Here is a 27635-nt window from a genome sequence, read left to right as displayed (position 1 = left end):
GGCAAACTCACAGAATTATTATCTATGATCTCTTTTAGCCACATAAGGTCTTACATGGCTGCATCCCAATTCTGCATGAAGACGTCGGAGGCCGGTTTCCCCCAGGGTGATCTCAAAGCATTTCTATCCATTGTGGGAACAAACACTCTAAAAAAGTAAAAATATTCTGCTGCTCCAGAGTAATTTCCACCTTTATATTGGAACTTTGCATACCAGCAGAGTGGATCTAAATATAGAATTGTCAAGTCTACATCAGCCTCCTGGGACACTTGTATACCAAAGAAATAGATACTTAGAGGGGTTGGTAGTTTAGAAGAAAAACTCTCCCAATACATGGACTTACCGGGTGGGAATGAAGAAAGTCTCCAGGGATTTCTCCTGTAGCTGACAATCAAAAAAATAGTTTACCCTCTATTATTTTCAGAATAATGATCCCCAGTGACACCTGCATTCTAATCCCTATAATCTGTGGATATGTTGCTTTATATAGCAAAGGAGACTTTGCAGATGTAAGTGAGTTTAGAATTCTAAGACAGAAAGATAACCCTGGAATATCCTGGAGGATCCAATGTAATTATAAGGGTCCTTATAACAAGAAGGTAGGAGTGTCAGAGTCAGAAAGGGAGCTATGTCAATGGAAGGGGAAGTTGGAGTGATGTAGGACTGTGAACCAAAGAATATGGGTATTCTCTACAACCTGAAGGCAAAGAAATGCATGTTCTCCTAGAACCTCCAGAGGGAAGCATCTTGTTAATAACACAGAATCTTGAGCCTTTCTCTAGATCTACGAAATCAGATTATCTGAATTTGGGTCCAGACTTATCTAATTTTTAACACTATTCAGGCTATGCTATATAGTCAGTCTATACTAGCCCACGCACAGCAGGTTGAAAACCACTGGATCTAAACTGACAGATCAGTCTCTGAGACCACTATCACATTCAGAAATGTTAATGTCCTTTACCACATGAACACCAAGTGGTCACTCAGTTTTATAAAAACACTTAAAGGGATCATGATGTCATCACCTCTTGAATAATACAGCTTCCATTTATTGAATATATCCTAAGACAATCAATGTGCTAATATTTTATGCATTATCTCATTTAATCTTAGAGCAACCTTATAAAACAAGTATTGATGATATAAGTCGTGCATGCTAAGTTGCTCGAGTTGTGTCTGATTTTTTGCAACCCTATGGACTATAACCCACCAGGTTCCTCTGTCCATGGGGTTCTCCAGGCAAGAATACTGGAGTGGGTTACCGTGCCCTCCTCCAGGGGATCTTCCCAACACAGGATTGAACCCTCGTCTCTTGATTCTCCTGCATTGGCTGGTGGGTTCTTTACCACTAGCGCCACCTGGAAAGCCAAGACTAAAAATGATCTAGGAAAGTTAACTGTAACAACATGGAAAGGGCAAAAGAATGGTTAACATGTAACTGGAATTGCTGTTTTTGATGCAACTGGGGAGGAGGAGACAGGATCTCAAACCAGTTCGACTCATTCCTACCAAGGTACCGATGTGAGGCTTCCCTTCCATATCACCTCTCCTCACAGGTGTTCAGAAGGCCTCCTGTCATCTCAGCAACATCTTAGAATATATCCGGTAAAAAAAAAAAAAAAAAAAAAAAAGTTGTTTCCATACAGGGAAAGTAGAATAGAGCTGAGCAAAGTTTTGGTCCCAAAGAGCTGTAATTCTCAGAGGACACTGACCAGCACTTTGCTAGTGTTTCATTAGGAGGTCTTTACAAAACGTGAAGAGGACAGTATGGCATCAATGACTTATGACAGTGGTTCAAATGCCTAATGTGATCCTGTGATGTACATTAATGATCTGACTCTCACCTTGTGATAGATGATGTCTCCCTATCGATAGCTGATGGGCCTTAGTGCCAATTCCACAGCACCCCCTTCATTCCCTTGGGTACTGTGAGCCCCAGACAGGCTAGGCTTCACCAATCTCCTCTCTCAGCACCATCTTGCTGCCACATCTTAACTTCTAGCCCATGGGATTTTTATTTGATATTAGGAGGCAGTGCTATGTGACTCCTACTCTATTTCCAAACCAACTGCTTCAGCATATACTTTGTATTCTACTTCCTTCCAGACATTCTGGCTTTTGCTTCTAAAAGCCAGACTCAAAATCCTTTTTCTCAAAGTACTTTCGCAGCCTTGAGTTTCTAAATTCTGATAGTATAAACTGGCAGTGGATGTATGAGGTTCAAGGGCATGTAGAAGAGGGGAAAAAAAGAGGGCTCTATATACTATGTTGCAATATACTATTCTCCTCCATAACCGTAATTCCCAGGGTCAAGTAGGCAATAAGTGAAGCCAGTAATTATACCCCTCTCTCTCTAAGGAGTGAGTTACCGTTTCCTTCTCCAAGGGATCTTCCTGACCCAGGGATCAAACCTGGGTCTCCCAAATGGAGGCAGACGCTTTAACCTCTGAGCCACCAGGGAAGCCCTCTCTCTCTAATGCCAAAGTCTAAATAACATCTAGTTATTCATTGGACATCTCTAACTAGTGAACTCAAGCCTAAATGCCGGCTAACTCTACCCATCGGTCCTAGATGGGTACGAGACAGTTAAAAGTTCCTCCTTTCCCAGGACAATCATTAAGATACCTGAAGATAATTACTCGGGCATCTGAGTCATCACTGAGCTAAGTTACCACCAAGTTCTTTCTACTCTTCTTTACACACATGGGGTTTCTTATTTTTTGTCATCCTGGACCTACTTTTGAATATGTACAATTACTTCATGTGTCCCTCTTGACTTGTGACTTTCCTAAATAAGTTGTGTCATCACAACTAGGGAAATCCAAAGTCAACTACAGAAATTCTCTGATCTTGTCCCCGACACCACATTCCTAAAGTGAAGGGTAAGTGTACCTTGCAGCATGTGTGCAGATTTCTACTTCATCTGTCTGCCAGATATTTATAAGCTCAGGGAAGACATGTGGGATTAATTTAGGGTGTGCCTCAACTTCTCCCTAGAGCCCAAAGAGCACTCACATGACCAGGGCATACAGAAGTTGATAAGCCCAGGAAAAAGCCTTGTGAATGTATAACACAGCAGTCGATTTAGTGATAAAGAGAATGTGAAGTCAGCACAGGGAAGCCCCTACTTCACAAACCTCAAGTGGAGAACAGCAAAAGATAAGGGGGGCCTGTTTGCAAAATAATACAGTGAAAGGGGCAGGAGTCTGTAGCTGATCTACCAATAACTTTCTTTGGGACTTTGAACAATCATTTAACACTCTGGATTTTATTCTTCCCATATGTAAAATAATACAGTTAAACTAGAGTGGTTTCTAAAAATATTTGATTATGCACTTCGATCAGAAAACCATTTCTGCTGATGCATGTGAAATTATGTCTATTTTGTTTATTTATAAAGATGTCCATTTCATCATAGGGACCAGATGCAAAGGTAAGAAGTCAAGAGACATGTGGAGTAACAGACAAGTTTGGCCTTAGAGTGAAAAAATGAGGCAGGGCAAAGGTTACCAGAGTTTTGCAAAGAGAACACACTGGTCACAGGAAACACCCTCTTGCAACAACACAAATGATGACTCCACACATGGACATCACCAGATGGTCAATACCAAAATCAGACTGATTATATTCTTTGCAGCCAAAGATGGAGAAGCTCTATACAGTCAGCAAAAACAAGACCAGGAGCTGTGGCTCAGATCTTGGGCTCAAACAAGACTGTGGCTCAGATCATGGGCTCCTTATTGCCAAATTCAGACTTAGATTGAAGAAAGTAAGAAAAAGCACTGGGCCATTCAGGTATGACCTAAATCAAATCTCTTACAATTATACAGTGAAAGTGGAAAAAAAAAAAATCAAGGGATTATATCTGATAGAGAGTACCTGGATGGAGGTTCATAACACTGTACAGGAAGCGGTGATAGAAAAACATCCCCAAGAAAAAGAAATGCAAAAAGGCACAATGGTTGTCTGAGGAGGCCTTACAAATAGCTGTGAAAAGAAGAGAAGCTAAAGGCAAAGGAGAAAAGGAAAGATATACCCATCTGAATGCAGAGTTCCAAAGAATAGCAAGGAGAGATAAGAAAGCCTTCCTCAGTGATCAGTGCAAAGACATAGAGGAAAACAATAGAATGGGAAAGACTAGAGATCTCTTCAAGAAAATTAGAGATACCAAGGGAACATTTCATGCAAAGATGGGCACAATAAAGGACAGAAATGGTATGGACGTAAGAGAAGCAGACGGTATTAAGAAGAGGTGGCAAGAATACATAGAAGAACTATACAAAAAAGATCTTCAAGACCCAGGTAGCCACGATGGTGTGATCACTCACCTAAGCCAGATATCCTGGAGTGTGAAGTCATGTGGGCTTTAGGAAACATCACTATGAACAAAGCTAGTGGAGGTGATAGAATTCCAGCTGAGCTATATCAAATCCTACGAGATGATTTTGTTAAAGTGCTACACTTAATATGCCAGCATATTTGGAAAACTCAGCAATGGCCACAGGACTGGAAAATGTCAGTTTTCATTCCAAACCCAAAGAAAGGCAATGCCAAAGAATATTCAAACTACCGCACAATTGCATTCATCTCACAGGCTAGCAAAGTAATGCTCAAAACTCACCAAGAGGCTTCAACAGTAGCTCAGCTGGTAAAGAATCTGCCTGCAATGTGGGAAACCTGGGTTCTATCCCTGGGTTGGGAAGATCCTCTGGAGAAGGGAAAGGCTACCCACTCCAGTATTCTAGCCTGGAGAATTTCATGGACAGAACAGCCTGGCAGGCTGCAGTCCTTGGGGTCACAAAGAGTAGGACATGACTGAGCGACTTTCACTTTCACTTTATTTCAGACTTCAACAAAACTGAGAACTTCCAGATGTTCAAGCTGGATTTAGAAAAGGCAGAGGGACCAGAGATCAAATTGCCAACATCTGTTAGATCATAGAAAAAACAAGGTAATTCCAGAAAAACATCTACTTCTGCTTCTTTGACTACACTAAAGCCTTTGACCGTGTGGATTACAACAAACTGAACAATTCTTAAAGAGATGGGAAAACAAGACCACCTTACCTGCCTCCTGAGAAACCTGTATACAGGTCAAGAAGCAACAATTAGAACTGGACATTGAACAATGGACTGGTTTCAAACTGGGAAAGGAATACCACAAGGCTGTATATTGTCACCCTGCTATTTACCTTATATGCAGAGAACATCATGTGAAATGCCAGGCAAGATGAAACACAAGCTGGGCACAAGATTGCAGGGACAAATATCAATAACCTCAGATATGCAGATGACACCGCCCTTAAGGCAGAAAGCGAAGAGGAACAAAAGAGCTTCTTGAAGGTTAGAGAGAAGAGTGAAAAAGTGGCTTAAAACTCACCATTCAAAAGACTAAGATCATGGCATCCTATCCCATCACTTCATGACAAATAGATGGATAAACAATGGAAACAGTGACAGACTGTATTTTCTTGGGCTCCAAAATCATTGCAGATGGTGACTGCAGCCATAAAATTAAAAGACACTTTTGCTCCTTGGAAGAAAAGCTATGACCAACCTAGATAGCATATTAAAAAGCAGAGACATTACTTTGCCAACAAAGGTCTTTTAGTCAAAGCTATGGTTTTTTCAGTAGTCATGTGTGAATATGAGAGTTGGGCCATAAAGAAGGCTGAGTACCAATGAATTGATGCTTTTGAACTGTGATGTTGGATAAGACTCTGAGAGTCCCTTGGACTAAAAGGAGATCAAACTAATCAATCCTAAAGGAAATCAACCCTGAATATTCATTTGAAGGACTGATGATGAAGCTGAAGCTCCAATACTTTGGCCACCTGATATGAAGAGACAACTCATTAAAAAAGACCCTGATGCTGAGAAAGAATGAAAGCAGGAGAAGGGGACGACAGGATGAGATGTTTGGATGGCATCACCGATGAGTTTGAGCAAGCTCCAGGAGATAGTGAAGGACAGGGAAGCCTGGCATGCTGCAGTCCGTGGGGTTGCAGAGTCGGACATGACTGAGCAACTGAACAACAACAAAAAGCCTGCTTTTGTTGTTGTTTAGTCACTAAATCGTGGCCGACTTTTTTGCAGCTCACCAGGCTCCTCTGTCCATGGGATTTTCTAGGCAAGAATACTGGAATGGGTTGCCATTTCCTTCTCTAGGGGATCTTCCCAACCCAGGGATCAACCCACATCTCCTGAATTGACAGGTGTATTCTTTACTGCTGAGCCTGCTGGGAAGCCCAAAGAATATTCAATCCGAATATACTACGTATTGTATAAAGCGTACCATAAAAAGTTTCTAAATAATTAGACTTTTAAATAGCAGTCAAATTTTTAATATATTTTCCTTCATCCCAGTAAGTCATTATGAGCATCTAGAATAGGAATTAGTGAACCTTTTTCTATAAAGGACCAAATAGTAAACAGCATCCTATCTCCACTTCAAGAACAGTTCCGCTTATATTTTGTTTACTTTTTCAAAATGGAAAAGATTGCATGTATCAAAGTGTCCCAGGAAGGAAGAAGGCGGGGGCGGGGAATGGAGGGAAGTAGGAAGGAAGAAAAGGAAGTATCACGTGTTTTTCTAGCAAATGAAATTCTATTACATTCATCTAAAATGGTACTGAATCATCAGCAACACTGGGACTATACCTCAGTTAACCTTAAAATCTAAACATTTGATATCATACTGTATTTTCATTTTTTCTCTTAAGAGTTTCCTGTTTTGTTATTAAGATTCTTTTCTGAAAATGGAAATTGCATTAAAGGAAAGAGACCATGACTATACTTGGGCCTAAAAAACCAGAAGCAAGATCTTTTAGCACCCTCTTGTGTCTATTATTAGTGATGACAGCAAACCTGCTAAGTATTGTTGCTGCTGCTGTTGCTACTGCTAAGTCGCTTCAGTCGTGTCCAACTCTGTGCGCCCCCATTCAGTCCTAAATCACAATCCCATGGACTGTAGCCCACCAGGTTCCTCTGTTCATGGGATTCTCCAGGCAAGAATACTGGAGTGGGTTGGCATTTCCTTTTCCAGAGGATCTTCCTTACCCAGGGATTAAATCTGTATCTCCTGCATTGGCAAGTGGATTCTTTACCAGTGAGCCACCAGGGAAACCGCTGCTAAGTATTAGGGATATGAAACTCCAATACTTTGGCCACTTCATGCGAAGAGTTGACTCATTTGAAAAGACTCTGATGCTGGAAGGGACTGGGGGCAGGAGGAGAAGAGGATGACAGAGGATGAGATGGCTGGATGGCATCACAGACTCGATGGACATGAGTTTAAGTGAACTCCAGGAGTTGGTGATGGACAGGGAAGCCTGGCATGCTGCAATTCATGGGGTCGCAAAGAGTCAGGCACGACTGAGAGACTGAACTGAATTGAACTGAACAAAGTCTAAGGCATCAGCCTAAGGCACACAACTTTTGTGTGTCAAAAATGTAAAAAATTAATAAATTAACACCTCAATTGGGCTTCCCTGGTAGCTCAACTGGTAAAGAATCTGCTTACAATGCAGGAGACTCTGGTTTGATTCCTGGGTTGGGAAGATCCACTGGAGAAGGTATAGGCTACCCACTCCAGTATTCTTGGGTTTCCCTGGTGGCTCAGCTGGCAGGAGACCTGGGTTCAATCCCTTGGTTGGAAAGATCCCCTAGAGAAGGGAAAGGCTACCCACTCCAGTATTCTGGCTGGATAGTTCCATTTACTGTATAGTCCATGGGGCCACAAAGAGTTGACACGACTGAGTGAGTTTCACTTTCACTTTCAAAACCCCAATTAAATGGAGTATGGTTTTTTCAGTAGTCATGTATGGATGTGAGAGTTGGACCATAAAGAAAGCTGAGCACCAAAGAATCGATGCTTTTGAACGGTGGTTTTGGAGAAGACTCTTGAGAGTTCTTTGGACTGCAAGGAGATCAAACCAGTCAATCCTAAAGGAAATCAGTCCTGAATATTCATGGAAGGACTGATGCTAAAGCTGAAGCTCCAATATTTTGGCCACCTGATGGGAAGAACTGACTCATTGGAAAAGACCCTGATACTGGGAAAGATTGAAGGCAGGAGGAGAAGGGGACAACAGAGGATGAGATGGTTACATGGCATCACCGACTCGATGGACATAAGTTTGAGCAAACACTGGGAGTAGGTGATGGACAAGGAAGCCTAGTGTACTGCAGTCCATGGGATTACAGAGTTGGACATGACTCAGCGACTGAACTGAACTGAACTGAACTGGGAGACCAGAAGGTGGAGCTCTCATGCCCTGCAACAATAGCAGAGCCTAACAGAAAAGACAGACTCCTCTTTTTTCCCAGCAACAACTCAGTCAATGAAAATCCATGGACTCTGTTTACTACAACCCTCCCGACCTCCTTTCCCCCTCTATAAAAGAATTTCCCTCTCCTTGCTGTCTGGGGACTTGCATGTGGCTTGCTAGTCATGGATGCAGACCCCAAATTGCAATTCTAATCCCCCATAAACCCATTTTTTGCTGGAGAAATAGCTAGCAGTCTATTTTAGATCAACACTTTGGTGGCACATACAGGAATTTAAAGAAGACCCCCAGTAACTCCAGGGCTGGTGAGAAACAAGTGCAGTACCCATACTAAGCCCACCATGACTCATGGCTTTTCTCCCTGACCCCGGAGTTTAAAGGATGTCTGTCTTGGATCAAAACTTCCCCCGACTTTTTGCATTTTGAAGTTCCTTTTTAGATCTATTTTCAAGTTTCATCTTTTACAGGAAGGCCCTCTTCTATGTGGAAGAGGTCATGGCATTTTGATCTGATTTGAAGCCAGATTGTTCTAGTTGGACTGGTTTGGCCTTTGAGCCATCTTTTTTTTTTTTTGGAACAAGGGCTGTTCTATGGGGACTGAGCTGAGAAGCCTTGGGGTAGGTCCCTCTAGGACCAGACTGTTACTTAGAAATGGTTAGTATTAGGCCTACAGGTTGTGAGAGATATTTGAACTGTTTGAGCTATAAGCTGTTTAGGTGTTTTGAAAATTATTCTATTGCCCTAGAGAAAAACTTCTGAGAATCAGACCCCAGTTGTCTAAGTATTTTATAGGCACTCTCCCTTCAGGGATTTGAGCTGATTTTATGTTTAAAAATCATAGTCTTTCCTCATGCATGTTTCTAACTAAATGGACCAACCTAACCAAAGGCAATTTAGAATATATCAGTGACCATTGAGAGGAACTTTTAAAATACCCAAACTTACTTTTCTTTGTTTGTTTGTTTAATATATTTATTTGGTTGTGCTTGGTCTTATTTATGGCACACAGACTTTTCAGTCTTCATGTGGCATGTGGGATCTAGTGCCCTGACCAGGGATCAGAACGCAGCTCCCTTACATTGAGGGTGCAGAGTGTTAGCCACTGGACCACTAGGGAAGCTCCCAAACTTAATTTTCTTAAAACTAAATTGGACTACCATAGCTCTAAAATTTCCCAAACTAAATAGAATGTCTATTTTGATGTGTATATTTTGAGGACTCCGACATTATCAGGAGCCTAAAATTGCCTCTTTCTGCAAAATAAGATTTTAAGATTAACTGATGCAAATAAAGGATTAAAGAAAGTGAAAATGGGTCCAAGAGCTACCGGCGCTTCCTCCTTGGCTCCTTCATCCCTGATGCCACCTCCAGTGCCATCGGCTCTGTCTGCCTCTACTCCTTGTGCCAAGCCCTGCCTCCTTTCTGAGGTTGTATCCCATCCTCCTCCTGTCCTTCTATGCCGCCTACACCTATATACCCTCAGTTCCCCCATACTAATTCTCCCACTAAATTTCCCTTTTTATCAGCAACATGCCTCACTCCCTTTTCCACTGAACTTGTCAGAATATATTGCTTTAAAACTAAGCTTTCTGAGAGATCTGAATAGACCTTTCCCCAAAGAAGACACACAGATGGCCAAAAGGCACATGAAAAGATGTTGAACATCACTAGTTATTAGAGAAGTATAAATCAAAACTACAATGAGATGTCACCTCACTGGTCAGAATGGCTATCATCAAAAAATCCACAAACGACAAATGCTGGAGAGGGTGTGGAGAGAAGGGATACCCCCGTACTGTTCATGAGAATGTAAATTGGAATAGCCACTATGGAAAACAGCATGGAGGTTTCTTAAAAAATAAAAGTAGAGCTACCACGTGATCCTGCAGTCCTGCTCCTGGGCATATATCTGGAGAAAACCATGATCTAAAAGGATACATTTACCCCATGCTCACTGCAGCACTGTTACAATAGCCAAGACATGGAAGCAACTGAAATGTCCATCAAGAGATAGATAAAGAAGATATGTTACATATATATAATGGAATATTACTCAGCCGTTAAAAAGAATGAAATAATGCCATTTGTATTACCATGGATGGACCTAGACAGTGTCACACTGAGTGAAGTAAGTCAGACAGAGAAGGAGAAATATCAAATGACATCCCTCATATGTGCAATCTAAAAAGAAATGATACAAATGTACAAAACAGAAAGAGACAAATGGAACCTAATTAAACTTAAAAGCTTCTGCATATCAAAGGAAACTATTAGCAAGGTGAAAAGGCAGTCTTCAGAATGAGAGAAAATAATAGCAAATGAAGTAACTGACAAACAACTAATCTCAAAAATATACAAGCAACTCCTACAGCTCAACTCCAGAAAAATAAATGACCCAATCAAAAAATGGGCCAAAGAACTAAATAGACATTTCTCCAAAGAAGACATACAGATGGCTAACAAACACATGAAAAAATGCTCAACATCACTCATTATCAGAGAAATGCAAATCAAAACCACTATGAGGTACCATTTCACGCCAGTCAGAATGGCTGTGATCCAAAAGTCTACAAATAATAAATGCTGGAGAGGGTGTGGAGAAAAGGGAACCCTCTTACACTGTTGGTGGGAATGCAAACTAGTACAGCCACTGTGGAGAACAGTGTGGAGATTCCTTAAAAAACTGGAAATAGAACGGCCTTATGACCCAGCAATCCCACTACTGGGCATACACACTGAGGAAACCAGAAGGGAAAGAGACACGTGTACCCCAGTGTTCATCGCAGCACTGTTTATAATAGCCAGGACGTGGAAGCAACCTAGATGTCCATCAGCAGACGAATGGATAAGAAAGCTGTGGTACATATACACAATGGAGTATTACTCAGCTATTAAAAAGAATACATTTGAATCAGTTCTAATGAGCTGGATGAAACTGGATCCTATTATACAGAGTGAAGTAAGCCAGAAAGAAAAACACCAATACAGTATACTAACGCATATATATGGAATTTAGAAAGATGGTAACAATAACCCTGTGTACGAGACAGCAAAAGAGACACTGATGTATAGATCAGTCTTATGGACTCTGTGGGAGAGGGAGAGGGTGGGAAGATTTGGGAGAATGGCATTGAAACATGTATAATATCATGTATGAAACGAGTTGCCAATCCAGGTTCAATACACGATACTGGATGCTTGGGGCTGGTGCACTGGGACGACCCAGAGGGATGGTATGGAGAGGGAGGAGGGAGGAGAGTTCAGGATGGGGAACACATGTATACCTGTGGCAGATTCATTTCAATATTTAGCAAAACTAATACAATATTGTAAAGTTTAAAGATAAAATTAAAAAAAAAGAAACCAGAGACTCACAAAGCTAGAAAACAAACTTATGGTTGCTGGAAGGAAGGGATAGTTAGGGACTTTGGGAAGGTCATGTATACACTGCTATGTTTAAAATAGATAACCAACAAAGACCTGTTGTAAAGCACATGGAACTCAGCTCAATGTGGCAACCTGGATGGGAGAGGAATTTATGGGAGGATGGATACATGTACATGTATGACTGAGTTTCCTCACTGTCCACCTGAAACTACTACAGCATTGTTAATCGACTATACCCCAATACAAAATAAAAACGTTTTTAAAAAATTAAACTTTCCGAGAATCCAGAGGCTAACCCTTAATTTCTCATATTCCCTAGACTGAATCTAAACTATGAGCCACAGTCCAAGATTTTCCCAAAGTAATTGAAGATTCTCACAGATTTGCAGAGGAATTTAACACAATCATTCAAACCTATCAACCTGGTATTTCTGTCTTGCGTTAGCGAGTTCATATGCTTGTCAATGAAGGCCAGCCCAGGACTGGATGAAACTGGGAACACTCTGAAAGGTCTCTAAGAGGACATCTGGGAGACCAGACCACTAGCTTATTATAAGATTAGGCTCAGGCAATAACCGGGTGATTTTATCCAGTAAGTTTTAGGGTTTTTCCAAAAGTCTATTGATTGAAACAAATTTGGTGTTTGCACGTAAAAGTCTGATTAATCTTGTCATGACTATTACAATCAACTTCAGATTATTTTTAAAGAAAAAATTTGGTGTTCCTTCAGACGTCGATTCCACCTAGGTAGCTTTTAACATTGTGTTAAAATGGGTTATTATGGGATGAACCAGAACCTTACCCTTCTAGGAAAAACAACCAGGATGGAATGAGAAATTATGTTCATTCCAGATTTAATTAATCTGCAAATCAGCTCTCATATGGAGAATGAGTCACCTCAAAGGAAGAGAGCTAAAATTCTCTCTTTTTTTGAAGGATTTTTTAAATTGAAATATAGCTTATTTATAATATTGTGTCAGTTTCTTGTGTAAAGTTATTAGGTTATACATATATACTTTTTCACTATAGGTTATTAGAAAATATTAAACATAGTTCCCTGTGCTAAACAGTTGGACTTTGTTTATATCTATTTTATATAGTGTAGTTTATATCTGTTAATTCCAAACTCCTAATTTATCCACCTTGTTTCTCCTTTTGTAATTCTAAATTTGTTCTCTATGTCTGAGGGTCTGCTTCTGTTTTGTAAATAAGTCATTTGTATCATAATTTGGATTCCACTTATCATAATATGGATAAGTGATACCATATGGTACTCCCCTTTCTCTGACTTCACATAATATGATCATCTCTAAGTTCATCCTTGTTGCTGCAAATGGCATTGTCTCATTATTTTTTATGTCTGAGTATATATTCAGAATAATATATATATTCCTATATATATTATATAGGAATATACACACACACCACATTTTATGCATTTATCAGTACAGATACAATTCTTAATCTTCAATTTCAGCATCTTTACCTATGGCTACTTCAGCCCAGCAGGTTGAATTATATGTTCTTAGTTAGGAAGATTACCTGAAGAAGGAAAAGGCAACTCCTTCCAGTATTCTTGCCTGGGAAATCCTATGGACAGAGGAGCTTGGCGGGCTACAGTCCATGGAGTTGTGAAAAGAATCAGACACAATTTAGCAACCAAGCAACAACATAGGCTTTCACTTTAATTACGGGCAAAACTATCAATACTTTAGACAGTACATATGCTTTTGGAGCAGCTCATGGTTTTTGAATATTGTGGAAACACTATATCTTCCTAATTTTCAACAGAAATAAAATTTTAAATGGCCTCGATGTTCAAGAATTATTAAATACTGTATTTTAACCTGCTGCTTTTGCCATTATGAAGATTCCAAGGTGTTCTAAACTTGAGTCTCTGGAAGCTAAAGGAAATCACCTATTTGATGTTTCTGCAAAGAATGCTGACCTTAAAGGGAACAACAGCAGCCAAACCTCTGCTTGGTACAAACACTATTTTCCCTAGATGATAACTTAGAAAAAATGGCTAGAGAAGCCCAAAAGTTGACCTCAGAAAAGAAATAACCAAGACTGAAAGTCAATAACTTCTGGTTTGATAAAAAGAAAAAGCTCTGGTTTGGGCCAAATGACAATTCAGTCCTGCTGGAGACTGAAATTAGCACTCCTCCCCCACTCTACATGCATTAAACCGTTGGTCTACTGACAGAATAATAGCATTCATGAATCAGCATTGGTAGGGAAACTGAACAAAGCTGCGAAAAGTGCCTTCCTCACTTGTCCAACTTGTCCAAAAAACAGCCCAAGGAAGCATGCTGGTGCTACTTGCTGTCATGCTAACCTGCCTAATGGACCTTTCATGGTCTGGCAAATGGGTTTCATACACCTTCCCCCATCTCATGGATACAAGTATGTTTTAGTCATGGTCTATATGCTTTCACACTGGACTGAAGCCTTCCCTTGCAAATAGGGAAGGGAATACTGCCTCTTCTGTGGTTAAAATACTCTTAGAAAAGATTACCCCTACCTGATGAAATCCTCTTCAACTTTATAGTGTTCAAAGAACCCATTTTACAGATCAGGCATTCAACAAGTCTACATCATTCGACTGGTTTTACACTTCCACTATGCTTAATACCCTCAAATCCTTTGGCTTAGTTGAACACACTAATGTCATTATTAAGACTCAGTTGGTAAAATTTGTAAAGACTCTTCAAATACCTTGACCTAAACCTTTGCCATTGGTCCTTTTAAATCTTAGATCCCCCTTTTTTGGAACTCATGAGCTCTCACCCTTGGAGACAGTCACAGGACATGCAAGACAATTGTCCCTGCCTTTTGTGACCCACGATGTGAAAGGAAAGATACTCTACTATTACTAAGGTCTAATTGCTTCTATTAGAAATAATCATGATCAGGTGGAACAGTCTTTTCACAATGTACTCTCAGGAGGTAAAGACCTTAAATATCACACCTTGCAACCTGGAGATTTCAGCTATTGGAGAAGACACTTCCAGAAAGACTCTCTTCATCCTCACTGGAAAGGGCCTTGGCAGGTCCTGCTATAACAACCCTCATGCCTCCAAATTCAAGAGAATAGACTCTTGAATTCACACCTTATGAAAGCACTGAAGCCTGACTAGACTTGCGTGTCATCTGGTGACCTAAAAGTAAAGATGTCCTTGAATTAAAGCAGACCACGTTTGATGAGACCACTTTCCCAGGTTATTCAGAACAGAACCACTGGAAGTTTGTTACCAAACCTCTGCTGATGGCATAATGCTTCAGATGATCTCCAATATCTATGACTTGATAACTTATGGGCTTGAGATAGAAAGTCCCTGAGAGTTCTTCCTCCTACCCCTCCTTGTCACTTGAATGTGACCTCAATAGGTTTCCAATCTTTACGCCAACATGAGAAACCATGCCTCAGAAAGGTCCTTCTAGGCATGAGAGAGAAAAAGCGACTGAAAGTGGAAAAGCTGATTTGATCAGTGATGCTTCAGAGAATGATCTTGATCAAAAGGAGAAAAAGTAAGAAAAAATTGAAAGAGACATGTGTACCCCAATGTTCATCACAGCACTTTTTATAATAGCCAGGACATGGAAGCAACCTAGATGTCCATCAGCAGATGAATGGATAAGAAAGCTGTGGTACATATACACAATGGAGTATTACTCAGCCATTAAAAAGAATACATTTGAATCAGTTCTAATGAGCTGGATGAAACTGGAGCCTATTATACAGAGTGAAGTAAGCCAGAAAGAAAAACAGCAATACAGTATACTAACGCATATATATGGAATTTAGAAAGATGGTAAGGATAACCCTGTATGCAAGACAGCAAAAGAGACACAGATGTATAGAACAGTCTTTTGGACTCTGTGGGAGAGGGAGAGGGTGGGATGATTTGGGAGAATGGCATTGAAATATGTATAATATCGTATAAGAAACAAATTTCCAGTCCAGGTTCAATGCATGATACAGGATGCTTGGGGCTGGTGCACTGGGATGACCCAGAGGGATGGTATGGGGAGGGAGGTGGAAGGGGGGTTCAGGATGGGGAACACGTGTATACCCATGGCAGATTCATGTTGATGTATGGCAAAACCAATACAATATTGTAAAGTAATTAGCCTCCAATTAAAATAAATTTAAATTTTAAAATAAATAAAAATACCAATAGGAGACGAGAAGGGGGAGCTCCCATGCCCTTAAGAAGAACAAAATAGGAAGGACCTTTTTCCTGGCAAGGACTGAGCCAATGAAAAGCCATGGGTTTTTTTGTTTAGGATAGGCCTCCCAACTTCTTTCTTTAAAAGAATTTTTTTCCCTTTCTCTTCAAGGACTTGCAGTGGTTCTGGCTATAGACCCTAAATTCCAAGTCTTTCTGATCCCAAATAAACCCATTTTTGCTGGAGAAATCGCTGGAGGTCTGTTTATTTTAGGTCAACAAAGGATACTATTAAGAAAATGAAAAGACACATACCAAATGAGAGAAAATATTTGCAAATCATACAGTCTATTCATGTTATTGTGATGCTTACATTCTAAAAGTCACTAGTGAAGTGTAAAAGTCACTCAGTTGTGTCCAACTCTTTGGAATCTCGTGGACTGCATAGAATTCTGCCTGGAATTCTCCAGGCCAGAATACTGGAGTGGGTAGCCTTTCCTTCTCCAGGGGATCTTCCCAACCCAGGGATCAAACCCAGATCTCCCACATTGCAGGTGGAATATTTTACCAGCTGAGCCACAAGGGAAGCCCACGAATACTGGAGTGGATAGCCTATCCCTTCTTCAGTGGATCTTCCCGACTCAGGAATCGAACCAAGGTCTCCTGCATTGCAGGCGGATTCTTTACCAACTGAGCTATCGGGGAAGCCCATAAAAGTCACTACAAACAATGAATTAGCAAAAATGAAATATTGCTCCTAGGTATAGACAGATAGATGGATAGAGTTTAAGATGGATACACACACACACACACACACACACACACACACGTTTTATGTAGCGAGAAGAGACGTATACAGAGAGAAGTGATCCCTTCTCTACACATGCACATATATTTGATGTATGTGTATCTTTTCTCTATATTTTTAAAAAGAGAAAACAAAGTTCATAAGAGTTTAGTGACTTGCCTGAGGTAAATTGCAGAGCTGGGAATCAACTGATAAGGGACTATTATCAGAATATATTAAGAACTATTATAACTCAACAAGAAAAAGATAAACACAATTTTTAAAATAAGGTTACGAAGTTAAAAACACATTTCTCCAAAGAAGATATACAAATGGCCAACAAGAACATTAAAAAGGAGATCCACATCATTAGTTACAGGGAAATAAGAATCAAAACTTTAAGGAGGTACCTTTTTACACCAACTAGAGTGGCTATAATTTTTTTAAAAAAGAAAATAAGTTTTGGCAAAGATGTAGAAAATTTGAATCTTCACACATTGCTGACAGGAGTATAAAATGGTGCAGCCACTGCAGAAAACACTTGGCAGTTTCCTAAAACATTAAACATAAAATTACCATATGGTCCAGCAATTCCACTCCTAGGATAGATGCAAAAGAATGAAAAACAAGCATTCAAACAAAAGCTGCAGCACTATTCACAATAGCCAAAACGTGGAAACAACTCAAATGCCCATCCATAGATAAGTGGAGAAAGCAAAGTGAGATACCTATACAATGGAAATTATTCAGCCATATAGGGAATGGTATGCTGATCCATGCTACAACATGGATGAATCTCAAAAACCTTTGCTACGTGAAAGTAGATAGATACAAAAGGCCACTATGGTATTATTCCATTTATTTGAAATATTCAGAATGGGTCCATCCATAGAGACAAACAGCAGATTAGTGACTTCCAGGTCCAGGAGTCATGGAGTTGAGGAGTGACCACTTAATGGCTAAAAAGTTTCTTTGGGAGTGATGAAAATACTTTGGAAATAAATAGAGGTGATAGTTTCACTCTATAAGTACTAAATGACATTAAACTGTACAGTTTTAAATGGTTAACTTTATATTACATGAACTTTACCACAGTAAAAAAAAAAATAAAAAATGAACCACCAAAATGTTGGAATTGAAACCAAAAGAAAAATTCCTTCTTTTTCTCAATATTGTAGCATCTGTAACATGTCAGCTCAGAAACAATCAGATGGATATCTACTTCCTGCCAAGTGGATAGAGGAACTGAGAGAAACCTGTTCTAGAGAGAAGTAAAGAATAAAGAAGTATAATCTATAAGCAGGAGCATAAATTCAGGATGGAGAGAAAAGACAGATGATATTTCAGATCCTAGTTTCAGTTCTTTCTTCTGCCTGTGGACTTCTTGAGACATCTTCTGACCCATATGATTAACTTTTTTTTGTTTTTCTTCAGAGTTTTTCTTCTACCACTTGTAATCAAAAGTGTCCTACCTAATGCACAAATTCAGCTGAAGGATTACTTTTGCCATGAAGCCTACTGTGAACCAGACAAATTACTTCATTTTGAAATTTACTATAGAAATGCTGACTCTTAAGATTTGAAAATACCTTAATGGTTCTTTTTAGTGAGCCACACCCCCTGCACTATCTCTTCCAGTTATCAGAAGACTGCTTAAGAAAGCCAACTCAGGAAGACTTACTATCTCCAAGGACGATTGTCCCATATTTGGGTAATTGTGATTGCCAACATCCGCTGGATCATGGAAAAAGCAAAAGAGTTAAAAAAAACATCTATTTTTTCTGCTTTATTGACTATGCCAAAGCCTTTGACTGTGTGGATCACAATAAACTGTGGAAAATTCTGAAAGAGACGGGAATACCAGACCACCTGATCTGCCTCTTGAGAAATTTGTATGCAGGTCAGGAAGCAACAGTTGGAACTGGACATGGAACAACAGACTGGTTCCAAATAGGAAAGGGAGTACGTCAAGGCTGTATATTGTCACCCTGTTTATTTAACTTATATGCAGAGTACATCATGAGAAACGCTGGACTGAAAGAAATACAAGCTGGAATCAAGATTGCCGGGAGAAATATCAATAACCTCAGATATGGCGATGACACCACCCTTATGGCAGAAAGTGAAGAGGAACTAAAAAGCCTCTTGATGAAAGTGAAAGTGGAGAGTGAAAAAGTTGACTTAAAGCTCAACATTCAGAAAACGAAGATCATGGCATCTGGTCCCATCACTTCATGGGAAATAGCTGGGGAAACAGTGGAAACAGTGTCAGACTTTATTTTTCTGGGCTCCAAAATCACTGCAGATGGTGATTGCAGCCATGAAATTAAAAGTCGCTTACTCCTTGGCAGGAAAGTTATGACCAACCTAGATAGCATATTCAAAAGCAGAGACATTACTTTGGCAACAAAGGTTTGTCTAGTCAAGGCTATGGTTTTTCCTGTGGTCATGTATGGATGTGAGAGTTGGACTGTGAAGAAGGCTGAGCGCCGAAAAATTGATGCTTTTGAACTGTGGTGTTGGAGAAGACTCTTGAGAGTCCCTTGGACTGCAAGGAGATCCAACCAGTCCATTCTGAAGGAGATCAGCCCTGGGATTTCTTTGGAAGGAATGATGCTAAAGCTGAAACTCCAGTACTTTGGCCACCTCATGCGAAGAGTTGACTCCTTGGAAAAGACTCTGATGCTGGGAGGGATTGGGGGCAAGAGGAGAAGGGGACGACAGAGGATGAGATGGCTGGATGGCATCACTGACTCGATAGATGTGAGTCTGAGTGAACTCCGGGAGTTGGTGATGGACAGGGAGGCCTGGTGTGCTGCGATTCATGGGGTCACAAAGAGTCGGACATGACTGAGCGACTGATCTGTTCTGATCTGATTGTTAGAAAATTATTCTGTGTAAATGGGCAGAAATTTGTTCACCCAAAATAAAATAACATTTGGAATCATTTAAAAGAGAGAGAGAGAGAAGGGACGCCTTTTCTTATGACGGGACGCCTTTTCTTATGACAACTATGTAGCAATTTGAAGACAGAGGCAATATCTTCACCCTCCTCCTTCCTTTTCTTTCCTTTATGTATAATACACACCCACACCCACACACAGAGAGTCTTCTCTCTGTATATATTATTTCCTTGCCTACCCCTATCACAATATCTTAGAACAGCTAAGATGATATGTTGTAACATCAGACTTGGATTTGATTTCAACTCTGCCTTTCTTGATGTGTAACTCTGGACATATCAGTTACTCAGAGTCCCAGTTCCTTCATCTGTGAAATGAGCATAAAAAGAGTATTCAATACAAAGGGTTGTTGTGAAGAGTAAATGAAACAGTTCAGCATCTGCCACAAGTAGGCATTCAGTAAATGCTATTATTATCATCTTATTAATAATATTAATACTTGCTATTCTGATTGCTCTTATCTGGCAATCTAGCTTTATTTGATAATGTCTTTAAACTGTGGTATACAAGACATCCTTTTTGCAGTTCTGTGATTACTATAACACCAGGTACCATAGGATTGGTAGGATATCTGCTTTTACAGAGTAAACTGACACAAAGTTTAAGTAGCTTGCCCATGTCACCAGTTGATACAAGGCAGAGTAAGACCTTGAATCCAAGAGTTTGGGCCTGGAACACCAGTTATACTAGCATAGCTCATTATTTATCCATAAGGTAATGCTCAGCAATACAGCATGACTTCTTTGGCTACGCTCTCTCAAGGAAAGGACAAGCAATTCAAAATGAGGCCCAATAGTGGGCAGTCAGTATTTTCAAAGGCCATTTTCCCCCAAGTGCAAGACTTTCAGTAAGTTTTTAAGGGCAATAAGTCAGGGGGATGTAATGTATAAGGTGACTATAAATAATAATATTGTACTGTATATTTGAAAATTACTAAAAGAGAAAAGTAAAATAAAAAAATAAGATTAGATAGGTGGTTTGGTCAGTAATACAAATTTAGGGCACAAGAGAGGCACTTATATGCTTGAAGAAAATATGAAGGAAAAGCTTTCAAGAGTGATAACCAGAAAATAAGCAACCTCTTGCAGCTAACTACCCTATGTCTGTTCTACCACAAATTTCACATCCCCATATCTGCACTGTTAATTCAGGCATTCCCTTGGAGAGATCAAAACAAACCATAATAAATTCAAACTATGTATGTATTAATCCATGTGTTCATTATCTTTTACCTTTCCCTATTGTATTAAAGAAAATTCCACATTATTCTGGGTTTTTTCACTACACTTCAATCACTCCCCAACTTCAAAAGAGATATTCAGCATGCCCCAGTTCTGCTTTGAATCATTTTTTGACATAGAATTTGCAAACGAAAAGAGAGACAAATGGAGAAGTGAAGAGAGAGAAAGGCAAATGTTTCACTCAATTAAGAGCATAAAACATAAAGGCTAAAGGATAAGATTAAAGAAGAAAAACAAAGGGTTACTAAAGCTTAGTTTTGTTTTGCATTTTATCAAAACGAGCTTCATGGAGGATTGAAGTACCGGCAGCATGTGAGAGAGGTGAAGACTGCGTAGAGCAGGGACAGGGCAGGTCTTCAGGGGGACTGAGTATGAATTACAGCCCTGTTGATGAAGGAAAGTTATGACCAACCTAGATAGCATATTCAAAAGCAGAGACATGACTTTGCCAACAAATGTTCGTCTAGTCAAGGCTATGGTTTTTCCTGTGGTCATGTATGGATGTGAGAGTTGGACTGTGAAGAAGGCTGAGCGCCGAAGAATTGATGCTTTTGAACTGTGGTGTTGGAGAAGACTCTTGAGAGTCCCTTGGACTGCAAGGAGATCCAACCAGTCCATTCTGAAGGAGATCAGCCCTGGGTGTTCTTTGGAAGGAATGATGCTAAAGCTGAAACGCCAGTTCTTTGGCCACCTCATGCGAAGAGTTGACTCATTGGAAAGGACTCTGATGCTGGGAGGGATTGGGGGCAAGAGGAGAAGGGGACGACAGAGGATGAGATGGCTGGATGGCATCACTGACTCGATGGACGTGAGTCTGAGTGAACTCCGGGAGTTGGTGATGGACAGAGAGGCCTGGCATGCTGCAATTCATGGGGTTGCAAAGAGTCGGACATGACTGAGCAACTGATCTGATCTGATGTTTGCCAAGAGATTCAAGTAAAGATCAAAACACTTTTTATTACTTTTGGATATTGAACTTGGTTTCTTTGAAGACAAATGCATGGAAAACTTCAGCCTGCTGGAGTCCTCAGGTTTATTCTGGCTAGAGCAAAACTTGTCAGAGTCGTCCACATGCACCCAGCTTGCTGGAATGCACAATTCTAATCCCATTTGCTACTCTCTGCCCCAAAACAGAACTGGTCATAGAAATCATTGTCAAAACACTGATAAACTGGTATGAAGCAAATTATGCTCCCTGGCCACTTTTATGTAAAAACAGAAACCTCTTATACACATGCTGCTCTTTATAGCTTCTTTTTTCATCTAATTTGAATTTCATAACATTCCTGGAAAGCAAGCAAGGGTCATGACCACTATTTTACAAAATTAAGGAAAGGAGGGCCATAGAAGTTGCATGGCTTTCACAAGGTCACATCATCCATGCGCAGCAAAACTGGATTTTAATTTTGATCTCTGACTACTGTCAGGAAGCATTTAACAGGAGGCTTCCTGTGTGCTGTTTTGGACCTATCATGAATCCTTCATTCTTTACTAATTCCTGAATATTCAGGAATTAAGAGGAATGGCAAACCTCTCCCAGGGCTGAGGAATGCATACATTTCCTTCATTAGTTTTTCCATATGGTGATAAGTAACTATTTACAACCCTCTTCCTTTTTATGAATCATACGGTAAAAATGATTATTTACAACGCTCTCTGTTTGATATGGATTGCCTTATGTTTCCTTGATAATTTGTAAGTCTGGACTTTTGATCTTTATCTTTGCTGAATAAAGCTACCTTGTAAGACAGTATATACACCCACACTATGTTGAGTAAAACACCCTTGTTCCATCAGAGCTTGGGTCCACGTGTCTTTCTTTCTTTCTCTCTCTCTCTCCCTGGCTAATTCTCTGGAGCGTAGAAACCCATCATGCTCACTCTCCTGCCCGGGCTTCTAAGACCCTCTCGAGAAGGTGCACTGTGCCTTCGTGAGCTATGCAAGCCCTGTGTCAAGGGCTTTATTGGTTTTCTGCATAAACCAAGGAATATCAGCCTCTTTCTCTCTCTCTTTCTTATCATCGACTCTGGACCACAAGCTTCCAGTACATTAAAGGACCTCAATAAGTCTACAGAGTTCCATGGGACTTGTCACCATACACCATACTTCTCCACTGTTCAAACGTGCTTCAAATACTATGTAATGGAGACCACTGAGTATTCAGAGGCAAAAACACTTGGCTTGGAGCTTGGAGAACTTGGTTCCAGTCCTTACATTTCTGTAACTTTGGAGAAGACATTTTTCCACTCTGGGCCTATGTTTATGAACTTCTTCATTCAGTTGTATTCTAGAACTCCAATATTCTACATTAGTGATGAAAATAGCTATTTTCACTGAATGCTTATAGAAGGAAGACCCTAATAACAGGTTCATGGATTAATTATCCATTTAATCTTCATAACCTTCCAAGATTTCAGAGAGATTAAAGTAACTTTCCCATACTGGTAGGAGGATCAGGATTTGAACAGAGACATCTGACAGTTTCCTTTATCATGATACAATATAGGTTCAAGATCTCTTGCTGAATTATCAAAATATGTGAGTAATTATAAAAGAGATAGACCACTCTAAATTCATAGGTGGCAGTCTTATTACGGGAACTTTAAGGTTCAAGGCTTGTCTTGCATACCACAAGACAGATAGATCTCTGCACCTGCCTGCCAGCATCTTAAATGTTTATATTGAAGCCTTGAAGAGGGTTCAGTCATGTATCTAGTCCCAAAGGTCTTAAGAACTTATCACCCTTTTGAGGCTGTGGCTTGCAAATGGCTCCTGCTATGGGACTGGTGGGAAAAACAGATATTCCAAGGGCAGGGGAGAAGGTGAGGAGCCTCCAATTGCCTGGGTCCACCCCTCAGGTCAGCCAGCAGTCGTGTCACCTGGATGATCTCCTCCCCCAGGTTTGGATCTGGGTTTGCCTTCCTCTGAATCTGTATTCTTAAACACTACACGGCACCACCTATATAAGCAGGACTTTAGTCTTAGGCCTGAGCCTCTGTTTCGAATCTGGACATGTAGAAGAATTTCTTTGAATGTGACCAGAATTTCCTTCTCCATGACCTCAGGACCCTTTTCTCCATGCCCACTACCTATCATTGCCGAATCTCCTGTCAAAATTGTTGGTGCATTACTATCTACTTTCCTTTTCACTGCACTAAACCAGGATCCACTAGCTTATACAGTTTCTATTTATCAGTTTACAGGAAAGGAAACTTTAGGAACTTGATAAGGAATCCTTCTTTTCTTCACATTAAAGGCTTGGGAACTTTATGCAGGAGGGTGTAGGAGGGTGGATAACATCAAAATACCTGTTGACACAAGCTTTGGCCTTTGTTCTGGATTGTGGCCATATTTTTGAAACTCAGAGTCAAGCAAGTGGGACAGGTTTGGGCACTTAATCTATGTCAGTAGGCCCTCTTCAAGCCAAATATAGGACTCCCCAGATCCTTACACTGGGAGAGGAAACCCACCCTTCACTGGGGAAAACTCCACTTCTAAGCGAAACAAGAAGAGCACTAGAGTTCACCTCTGAACTTCATGGCATGAACACATGGTCCTCTCCTCTGTCACAGGCAAGTGGACATTTCCTACACAGCTCAGGTGTAATCCTAGTATTCAGATCATGACAGAGTCACCAGGCTGATCCCACACCTTCTGACAGAGGCAAAAACTGAAGGCCAAAGACTTGCTCAATGTCAGATGACTCCCACCAATGGTGCTCCTAAATCCCTTGCTCTTTTATTAAATTTTGAGGCCTCCATTTGGGAAACCTGATACCCACTGGGAGTTGTCCTGACCAGCAACTTAGGGGAACTCTTAGAAAAATCCTCCTTCCTGCCTGACTTTTCTAAGATAGACCCACAAACTTTAATATTTAGAAATGGCCTTAAAGAACCAGTCTGACATCTCTCCAAATTATTGTGACAGAAAGAGAGAGAGAACAAAGTAAAGAAGGAAGGAAAGAAAGAGAGATGGGGGCAGGAAGGAAAGGAAGGGAGGAGAAGAGAAGGAAAGAAAGGAAAGGAGGAGGAAAGAAAGAAGGCTTTGTCAATAAGTGACAGAAATGCCAGATTATTCCAAGTTGACGAAATGTTTTACTTCGAACTTTTGAAGCCTTTAATATAGTAAAAGTGTACCATGCTCTCCCAATAGAGAAATAAGTGTGCCAACTTAATTTGTTGCACCTATCTTTTTTATTTTCTCCATGGAGAAGCACACAAAGTTTGGTGTTCTATGAAGCACATTTCAGGATATGCTAATGTATAGTCCAGTATTCTTCAAATCCCATCCACAATGTTCAGAAAGTTGAAATGACTTAAGGCCTTGTGGTGTGCATTTAAAAGAAAGAGGCATGATGATCCATAAGACATTAAAAAATAGAAAAATCATGACTTATTTAGCTATGTGATTGCAATCCTAAAAGTTAAAGTATTTTTTAAGTCCTGCAGTAAAACATTCTTACAGGGTGTTGGTAGAAAAGGAAAAAAACATCAGGTCTGAAGGGGAAGAGGATGAGGATGAAAACAAGATAATAAAGATAATGTGGAGGATGGAGCTGGCCCACCCAAAGAACATGAGGAAGAGGAAGAGGAAAAGAAAGGAGAATGAGGGCAGATGAATCAAGCTCAGGATTGAGAAAGGGAGCAGGGGAAATAGACCTCATATTTAAAGAAAGAAGAATTTCAATATGCAAATTGTGATGACTATGTTGACAAGGACAGAGGAGAAAACAAAGAAGGTTTTTAAAGGAAAGAGAAAATATGAAGGATTAAATAAGAAAGCTGAGTGCCGAAGAATTGATGCTTTGGACTGTGGTGCTAGAGAAGACTCCTGAGAGTCCCTTGGACTGCAAGGAGATCCAACCAGTCCATCCTAAAGGAAATCAGTCCTGAATATTCATTGGAAGGACTGAGGTTGAAGCTGAAGCTCCAGTACTTTGGCCACCTGATGCGAAGAACTGACTCATTGGAAAAGACCCTGATGCTGGGAAAGATAGAAGGCAGGAGGAGAAGGGGACGACAGAGGATGAGGTGGTGGGATGGCATCACTGACCCAATGGACATGAGTTTGAGTAAACTCTGGGAGTTGGTGATGGACAGGGAGGCCTGGCATGCTGCAGTCCATGGGGTTGCAAAGAGTCGGACACGAGTGACTGAACTGAACTGAAAGTAAGGAAAAGATGGCTACATCATTGTAAAAACCACACCCCCTAATGCAAAGAAATGGTCATTACAGTTATTTCTACAGAAAGTAAATAACATGTTACATTTCATAGGAAGAATTTATTTTACTATTTTCACATTGTCATTATTCAAAATAAACTTTACCTATAGTAATCCAAAAGAGCATGGTACTAACATAAAAACAGAAATACAGATCAATGAAGCAGGACAGAAAGTCCAGAAATAAACCCATACACTTATGGTCACTTAATCTATGACAAAGGAAGCAAGAATACACAATAGGAAAAAGTTTCTTCAATAAGTGATGCTGGGAAACTGGATAGCTTTATGTAAAAGAATTAAATCAGAATACACTCTAACACCATACACAAAAATAAACTCAAAATGGATTAAAGACCTAAATGTTAAGACCAGATACTATAAAACTCTTAGAGGAAAACATAGGCAGAACACTCTCCGACATAAATAGCAGCAAGTTCTTTTTTGCTCTACCACCTAGAGTAATGAAAATAAAAACAAGAATAAACAAATGGGACCTAATTAAACTTAAAAGCTTTTGAACAGCAAAGGAAGCCATCAACAAAAAGACAATACACAGAGTGAGAGAAAATATTTGCAAACAAAGCAACCAACAAAGGATTAATCTCCAAAATATACAAACAGCTTGTACAGCTCAATATAAAAAAAAAAAAATCCAATAAAAAAATGAGTGAAAAATCTAAACAAACATTTCTTCAAAAAGACATACAGATGCTTTAAGAAACATATGAACGCATACTCAACATCACTAATTATTGGAGAAATACAAATCAAAACTACAAAGAGGTATCACCTCACATAGGTCAGAAAAGGCCATCATTAAAAAATCTACAAACAATAAATGCTGGAGAGGGAGTGGAGGAAAGGAAAACCTCCCACATTGTTGGTGGGAATGTAAACTGGTGCAGCCACTATGGAGAACCGTATGGAGGCTCCTTAAAAACTAAAAATAGAGCTACCGTGTGATCCAGCAACCAGTCCATTCTGAAGGAGATCAGTCCTGGGTGTTCTTTGAAAGGAATGATGCTAAAGCTGAAACTCCAGTACTTTGGCCACCTCATGCAAAAAGCTGACTCATTGGAAAAGACCCTGATGCTGGGAGGGATTGGGGGCAGGAGGAGAAGGGGACGACAGAGGATGAGATGGCTGGATGGCATCACTGACTCGATGGACATGAGTTTGAGTGAACTCCGGGAGTTGGTGATGGACAGGGAGGCCTGGCGTGCTGCGATTCATGGGGTGGCAAAGAGTCGGACACGACTGAGCAACTGAACTGAATTGAACTGATGATCCAGCAATCTCTCTCCTGGGCATACATCCAGAGAAAACCATAATTTGAAAGGATACATGCACCCCAGTGTTCACTACAGCACTATTTACAATCACCAAGACATGGAAGCAATCAAAATGTCCATCAGTAGAGGAATGGATAAAGAAGACGTGGTGCATATATACAGTGGAATATTACTCAATCACAAAACAGAACGAAATGGTGCCACTTGCAGAGATGTGGATGGATCTAGAGACTGTCATACAGAGTGAAGTAAGTAGGAAAGAGAAAAACAAACACTGT

General features: G+C 40.2%; 1 protein-coding gene and 1 pseudogene across 3 annotated transcripts in view; both read right to left on the bottom strand.

The window, feature by feature from the left end:
* LOC139184001 (eukaryotic translation initiation factor 3 subunit E pseudogene) overlaps positions 1 to 27635 on the bottom strand; it is a 64313-nt pseudogene that overhangs the window by 6037 nt on the left and 30641 nt on the right.
* The window catches only part of SPINK5 (serine peptidase inhibitor Kazal type 5), a 258121-nt gene that overhangs the window by 202346 nt on the left and 28140 nt on the right, over positions 1 to 27635 (bottom strand). The gene's annotated exons all lie outside the window — the stretch shown is intronic.

Source organism: Bos indicus, chromosome 7, assembly GCF_029378745.1.
Source record: "Bos indicus isolate NIAB-ARS_2022 breed Sahiwal x Tharparkar chromosome 7, NIAB-ARS_B.indTharparkar_mat_pri_1.0, whole genome shotgun sequence".
NCBI classification, from domain to species: Eukaryota; Metazoa; Chordata; class Mammalia; order Artiodactyla; family Bovidae; genus Bos; species Bos indicus.
The sequence above is the reverse complement of the archived record's forward strand: the minus strand, read 5'-3'. Positions and strand labels throughout refer to the sequence as shown.